Consider the following 8,572-nt stretch of genomic DNA (forward strand, 5'->3'; position numbering starts at 1 on the left):
AACTTCTCATAAGTCCTCTGTTTATTTTTCAAAATAGGAGCGGGAAGGTGAGTTTGGAGATAAGGGATGAGGCTGATTAACCAGTTAAACCATTTCTGTTAGTTCAAGTGATCAAATTTCACTGTATTATCTGTAATGTGAATAGTTAACTTTCTAGGTGGAGTCTTCCATAAAGGAGATAAATTAAAAGAATAACAGTACGACAATAGTGTTTTTTTCCTCCTTGTCTTTCTTTCCCTACGTTTCCTAGGCTCTCTGGAACAGACTCAAATTTCAAAACACAAACTTAGTATCTTGAAACACTGAAAAATTCCAAAAAGCTTCTGAGATTAGTCCTATTCTTATCCTGGCCTCACCCATGGGAAAAAAGAACCCAAGGTTACGAGTTTTGACAAAGAAACTTAGTACTGACAATTTTAATTCTCAAGGAACTTTAAATACTGATGCAGATAGGTGCAATTAAACATTACCAAGAGGGGGCCAAACTGATTAAAAATCTAAATATCTGACCTCTCTGTTTATCCAGTTTTTAGTAGGCTAGAGGTTTAGCCCTGTCAATCGGCAATGCAATGCTGTTTTGAATCACATACTTTAAGGAAAACCCATAGTATGCATGTCTACATAGAATCAAATCCAAATAGCAATATGTTTGTTTTGTAAGGGAGATAAGTGACGTTAATAGTTGCCAGCTTGAGATTACATTCCCTAAGTATTCATGAGATCTTCATTCTGCTAATGTAAAAATGCAAATACGGCAGAAGCAGAAATAAATTTGTGCCATAGAAATGATTCTTTTCAGTGCAGCTGAAGCCTGGAAGTCAATTAACACTGGAGGCTCCTGATTTGTAGTTAAGACCAGAAGTTGACAAGCTGAGGCCTATGGGCCAAATCCGGCCCCCAACCTGCTTTAGTAAATAAAGCTTTATTGGAAAGCCGCCAAGTCTATTCCTTTATGTACAGGCTGTGGCTACTTTCGTGTTACAAAGGCCAAGTTGAATAGTTGTGTCGAAGACAGTCTGCTATATGAAGCCTGAAATATTTACTCTCTGGCCCTTTATAGACAAAGTGGGCTGACTCCTTGGTTAAGGGCACGAATGGTGGAGTAAGGCAGGCCCAGCCTGAAGGTCCAGCCCTGCAGAGCTGTGTGACCTTGAATATGTTACTTAAGATCTCAGTCTTTCTACCTCTTCAATGGGAATAATAAGAATAACAATAGCTAAGTTTACAGTGTGTCCAGCACTCTTCTAGGTGCTTTGAATGTATTAATTCATTTAAACCCACAACAACCCGATGAAGGACATACTATCATTGTCCCCATCGTAAAGGTGTGGAGCCAGAGGCACAGAGAGGTAAAGTCACTTGCCTAAGGTCTCACAGACAGGAAGTAGTGGAGCTCCTGCCTCGCATGGTAACTATGAGAGTAACTGAGGTCAGTCAGGCGGGTAGGGTTCTTATCCTGGTGCCTGGAAGATGGCAAACCCTCAAAGAATGGTAACTGCCATTATTATTAGCTTGGACATAGGCCATCAAAAATGAACAAATTGGTCAGTCCCTGGGCTGTACCTTCACATCTCGACGTGATGGAGCATTTATTTAACTGACAGCTTTCGGAGGGGATGCTGCCGTGTCAAGACGGTGTTTGTTGTTCTGGAGAAGGGGATAGATTATGCGGGGTTTACTTGCCTTGGTCTCTGGATTGTCAGCTTTTCAAACAAGATTTTGATGTGCTAAGATCTCCTGGAAGGTATGGCAACTAACACCACCATTAAAAAGAAGAGGAAGGAGGAGTGGGAGGGAGCAGAAGAAGAAGACGAAGAAGACGATAAAGAAATTTTACGAGACCCAGAATCTTAGCGAATGCATTTCACGATTGCATTGCTCCAGCCAGTTACGGTCCTCGGTTTACACACAAACTACAACAAACACATATATATAACGAATTAAATCGGCTTTTGGAACCTATTACTTTCTTTATAACTTAAAAAAGTTATACACAAGTCACATATTTGTTATAAGAAAATGCAGATAAACAAAAGGAACTAGGAAAACAATCACCCATAACCCCACCCCCTTGAAATAACCACACTTAGCGTGCGGATGCAGTGGCCCCTCCTCATCTGCAGGGGACACGTTCCAAAGGGAGCCACGGCGGGGTGGCGCTGGACCCTGTGCATGCTGTTTTCTCCTGTGCTGAGGGGAGGATATCGTATACAATGTAAACACACTGGACAAAGAGATGACTCACCTCCTGGGTGGGACCGAGTAAACAGGGCAGGGTTTCACCACGACACTGAGTGGCCCACAATTTGAAACATACGAACTATTTATTTCTAGAATTTTCCACTTCATATTTTATTCTCAGACCATGACTGACCACGAAAACCTTGGAAAGTGATATCAAGGATTAGGGAAGACAACTGTATTCTAGTTGAGTTTTAATATAGGTGCCACCCCCCAACCCTGGGCCCCGCTGCTGCAGAAAGTGTTTCAATAGGTCACAATGTGAAACATTTAAATAAATGATGGCAGCAGTGGTTACCTGGGGAGGGGTGGCTGTTCTTCACTCTCTACACTGTATATTTCTATACTCTATCTTTTTTCCCACAGAGCCTGAATCTCTTCTTTAAGGTGAGGAAAAACCTGATAAAGACCAATTTTTAAGTTAAAAAATGTGATAGTTACAGTGAATTCAGAGCAAGCATTGAAAGCACCCATATCAGTTCCAAATACCTTACTTCAGAAGACAGAATAGCCAGCATAAACATGTATACACTCCTTGGATAGCTGGAAAAATCCAACTCCATTAATAACTGAGTTTTCCCCAGGAGATGGAGCGGTTCCTCAGTGTCCACACAATTTCAAAGCTACTTGTCAATTCGGGAGGGACAAAAAAAAAGAAAAAAAGAAAAATCCCAGTACTAACCATCTAGTCAATCCAGGGGAAAATGATCAAATATTTGTCACGTAATCCAAACCTACTGCTTCAGCAACAGTCGCTTCTGTGAAATGGTAGCGCCGAGCCAGGGCGAAAATAGGACCGTCTTTCATGGTGCAGGCGCATCCCAGGGCACATCCCAGGGCACCTGGGCTTTGGGCTGTCCCATTCAATCACTGGCCGTCCCAGAGGCAGGAATGGACTTTTTGTTCTTTCAGAGTTAAAGTGTGAGTGAATATATGTACGTATACCTATGGCTGAAACATTATGCAGTACACAGAGACTGATTCAACACTGTAAACTGACTATACCTCAAGAAGAAAAGAATGCAAATGCAACCCCCCCCCAAAACAAAAAACAAAGTTAAAGTTTGAGAAATGTGATCAACTGGCTCTCTTTAAATCACTTAAAGTCCGATCTCAACAACAGCTTTAATTTGGAGTTTACTTTATCAGGGTCTGAGCAGTATCTGGCATCTGGTAGGAGTGTCTAAGGAACCTAAAGAAAATGCATTGTTTCTTTAAGTAGCTCAGTTCCCTCCTGAAAGGTGAAGTCACACATGCTGACTATATGATTTCAGAAATGTAAACGTGCATGATACTATTTATAGTAGTTAAAAAAGTGAGAGATTGAAATAAACATTGTATATTTATAACAAGAAAATGTTATGCAATCATAAAAATGAATTGTTAAATAACTTATTCTAAGGTGGTATTCATCATAAATGGTAAGTTTTGAAAAAACAGATAAAAATCTCTCTATACAGCATTAGCCTTTTTTTGGAAATAAAATACATACATGCAGATACAAGGAGTTAGCAAAGTGGGGCCCCCACTGGTTTTGGTACATCCTGGGAGCTCAGAATTTTAAGTGTAAATGTAATTTTAAAGTGCAAAGTGTAAAAAATGACGTCAGTCTTTTGGCAAGAATGGTTCTTAAGGAGCTGAGGACATTGCCTCTTGACTCACAAAGTCTAAAATATTTACTACCTGACCTTTTCTAGAAAAAAATCGTTGACCCCTGGTATATACCAAACAAATAAATGGACTCTTGGGGTGGACTGGGCCCACAGGATTAATCCAGTATCATCCCTTCTTCCCAAGGTCAGCCGAGTAGCAACCTTAATTCCGACTGCTACCTTAATTCTCCTTTGCCAGGTAACAGAACACAGTCACGGGTTCTGGGGCTTCGGACGTGCACATCTTTGGGGGGCCTGGTGGGTTAGAGACAGAGCTGTGTCTCCATGTCCAGCAGGATGTAGATTCTTTACAGATAGCATTTTATTTAATCCTCCAAAGATCCTGAAATGTACATAATCTTATCTCCAGTTTGCATGTGAGGAGCCTGAGGCTCAGAGACGTGAAGTGATTCGCCCAGGATCACACAGCTACACTGTCAGGGTTGAGGAAGGAGCCCAAGACCACGGGGCTCCAAAGCGTGTGGGTTTCCAACCAGGCTGAGCGTGGCTGGCGCTGACATGTGAACAACAGTCTCTTCTACTCACTGGCTGCACCAGGAGGGGTACCAAACCTCAGCTAGTCCGATTGCTCAGCCACGCACATTTAGAAATGGGGAGGAGAGTAAAGGCAGGGCAAACTTCTAAAGACATGGGTTCAAATCCTGCCTCAGGCAAAGGATGTCAACTCCCTGAGCCTCAGCATAAAACAAAAATATATAACAGACATTTATCCAGCTCCTCTCTGTGCCAGACTCTAGAATTTCAAAAGCACTCCATAAAAGCAGCCTATGACTACTTTACTTGGACCAGGCAGATAATTCTGCCATCAAGTTAACATTAATAAAAAGATAAGGACCAAAGTTACCCAGCGTTTGCTGTGGGCCAGTCGCTCCGCCCTGGGCTCTGCAAATCCGAAGCGTTCCGAACCACAGTTCGCTCTAACAGCTGGACTTCAAAAGAAACTGCAGCCTTCCATTCCCTTCACTACGCCCTTAATGAAACCCCAAATTAAGAGCCAAACAGCTCATGATCCTAAGAACTACTAGGCTTACCGTGGGGGTGAGAGGCTCCTAGGGGCACACTAATTCTCCCCACTTCCCGTCCTGGAGTCGGACCTTTGATCTTCCAGCTCACAGATGACACGGCTGCCCACGCGTCCTGGGGAACGGCTGGCGCGAGCTTCTGTCTCACTGAGCGTGAAGGTGTGCAGACCCTCGGGGCCTCTCCGCTGGCCATCGGGCTTTACGAGCGGTGAACTGTGGATTTTGAAGTCCTCGTGCTTCATTTTAGATTTTTTTTTTTTTTTAAGTAGAAGCTGTTTGCCTCTGCTCTGTGTTCACTGCAAAATGGGAGCAGGAACCAGGCAGGGTGATGACCAGGTGTTTTTCTGGGGAACAACTCCTGCTCAAAACTTAGGGAGTTGCTCCTTGTGGGCCACTGCCGGACCCACATTTGGCACGTGAGTTGCCTCTCAGAAAGAATTTATGATGGCAACCGGATAGTTTCTGGAACTTGCTAACAGAGGGGAGATGAAGTGAAGAAGAGCTGGGATTTGTACCCTACATGTAGTTTCCCCATGATTTTGGGAAAATGATCCCAGTCCTTTAGGCCACACTCTGAGTTGGTGATGGTGGCAGCTGGGGGGAGAACCAACATAAAATGCTATAAATTCAAAACGCTTAGAAAATGGGTTTTATCTGACTATCATCCATCCATCCATCCATCCATCCATCCATCCATCATCATTTATCTAAAGAAATGGTCACTTTAGCTAAAGACAGACAGCCTACTCCAAACAGGAAGAATAAATATGAAGTCTAAATAATTTGGCAGTAACAATTTTCAATATGAAAAAAGGACCTGGCCTTAGATGCAGCCACTCCACATCTAGCATGTAAGCCTCCAAAAATAATGACAGGAGTGCGTAAAAATAAATGTACAAGGGACACTTATCCACCACATTGTGATAGAAAAAACTGGAAACAGCCTTTCCATGAATAGAGCCATCATTAATTATTTCTCAGCCACTTCACTGCTTAGTTCCTCAGTTTCCCCATATGTAGAACAAGGATATTCAGAATATTTATTGGTGTGCGGTGAGGATTTAATGAGTTAATACTCTGATAGGGTTTAGAACTAGGCTAGGCACACAGTACATGCTCAATAATTTTAGCCATTATTATTATTATTATTATTACAAATAGTAGAAACCAATATATTTTTAAAAAAAGAATGAAGTTGGTCCAAATTACTGAAATAACCATATTTGTAGTTCAGTTAAAAAAACACAAATGACAGAATATGTAGAATGTGGTCAATCACATTTGTACTTTTTCAACCAAGGGCGTGTCTCATATTTAACATACAGGTTTATCTGTAGATGAAACATTTCAGGAAGGATACACAAGAGTTGGTGGTCTACAAAAATATTTGCCCAGTCTCTAAAGGATTAATGTTAAAACACAGAAGAGAAATCTGTCCATTTGCTTTAAAACACATCTGTCACCCACCAACAATTATAATTTATGGTTTATGACACATACAGGATAAAATGATCTGAGTCACAATTGTCTCACACTGCCTCGTTTAAAACTAGTGCATTTAATTAATGTATAGTGTGAATCACTGAAGAACCAATAATAATATGTTTCAAGAAGAAAGCTCTCTATAGCTCTGCTGGCTAAGAAAAATATTAGTTTGAGAATGATTGCTATCAGTGAAAATGTATAAAATGTAAATTTTTAGAATAAAAAATGACCACGCCTTTGAACTGCATTTTAAATTCTCTTCTGTGCCCGGCACCAGATGCAAATTCATGATAGAAAAGTAAAGTTTCTGTATAAGATACTAGAAGATGGATTACAAGTGGATATCAGTCAAGCAGCTGTTGCTTAAATGTCTTTATTTCATCCGAAAAACACAACTGCAAAAATGAGCAGAGCCTCCTGTTTGAAAGGAGCTATCCACGCATTTGTATTTTGCAGTTCGGCGTGTACCTACGCTTGCTACACCGTCTTTATTTGTGCAAAGTCTGGGTCATTTTACAAACACAACTATTTCTCGGTCCCTTGGAGGGCTGGCATGTTCCCCAGAGATCTTTCTTTCCCTGACCAAAATTCTGCTACTTTTCTGGAACATCTTTTGAATGTTGCCCATATAAAGGTATCATCTTAAATGAAAAAATGCTTGTCGATTGCAAGCCATTTGGTGCCCTCCTGTCAGGGGAGGAAAAGAGTAACACTGAGAAAGGCTGAAGGTTTTTATTATCACGTTGTAAATGGGCAAATGGCATCTGTCAATACAAAGAGACTCACAGGGCCCTGCAAGAGGAAGCCGCTCCGGGGGAGGCTGTGGAGTGACAAAATGGATTTTTATTAACCTCCTGGTCCGACATCTCTTTTCCTATTTTATTTTGCCTCATTTACTTGGCAACATAATCATGCTATAAAAACACCCAAACAGGAAGCTGATAACCATTAGAAACCGCTCAGCCACCCCGTTACCCAACAGCAGTAAAGGGTTTGAATCAGAGACGATCTTTAGCATTGTAAGCACAGGTATGTCGCCAGCACATATACTTTGACACCCGGGTCCTGCCTGCTTTGGGTCTTCTTTAGAAAATATTTCTTTCCAAGAAGAACACAGCCCGTTGGCCCAAGTGTTAATTCTGAGCAAGTTTTCATATTTGGGCCATAAACATCTTTCCTGACACTGGTAAAATGGCCAAGGTGTTTATGAGCTGCAAGAAATGTTTATGCCAAATGCATAAAAGCAGAAATGGAACCATTCACATCCATCCTGCAGTGAGCCGCCCTGGTGAGGGGGAAGGAAAGCCGGCAGGGGTTGGGGGGGGTGCTCAGAATGATTTTGCTGGAAGCTGTTAAGGTGGAGGTCTCGTAAAAATGTTTAGCAAATGTTAACAGTGATTCAGGCTGGAGCAGGTGTGGGAGAAACACACACAGCCCGGACAACTAGACGACGCACTCGAGGCCCTGCCGGCTCTCAGAGGAAGGGATTCCTCTCCGTTGTGCCAGGGGAGGGCCTGCACCCAGCTCAGAAAACGCCAAGGCGCAGGTTCTGCAATTTGACAGGTGGGGCCCATCAGATTTCCCCAAAGAGATTTAGAGCCTGGGCGTAAACTGGGTTCCTACTTGCATGGGAAGCCAACAGCCACAGTGTAAGTGTTTTACGCTAAAAGCAGTCTCACCACCCCGGTCGAGACTTGTTCCGACATGGAAAGATGCCCGTGACTTTTTTAAAAGGCAAATTAAAAACATATATGTAGCTCAGAAGATCCTTTTTGTGGTTGTTTAAAAAAAAAACAAAAAAACCCGGCATATCCACTGAGAGGATAACTTGGGGAAAATATCCCAACCATCACAGTGCATGTGAATATTCTGCACTTCGTATTTCTGCATGTTCGAAAAGGGCAAATAGAGATAAAATGTCATAGATCTCCACATAAAGACATATTGAAAGGTAAAAACAAGTGCATGTAAAAACGGCGACATCTGAATCTTCTGAACTGATCATGCTAATGTCCATTTCCTGGTCTTGATATTGCTCTAGTCATGTGGGGTGTCATTTCCGGGGGATGGGTACAAAGGATCCTTCCAGACTATTCTTAACGTGGCTTGTGCGCCATAGTTATTTCAAAATAAAATGTTGAAAATGGACAG

This window comes from Camelus bactrianus, chromosome 19 (assembly GCF_048773025.1).
Source record: "Camelus bactrianus isolate YW-2024 breed Bactrian camel chromosome 19, ASM4877302v1, whole genome shotgun sequence".
NCBI classification, from domain to species: domain Eukaryota; kingdom Metazoa; phylum Chordata; class Mammalia; order Artiodactyla; family Camelidae; genus Camelus; species Camelus bactrianus.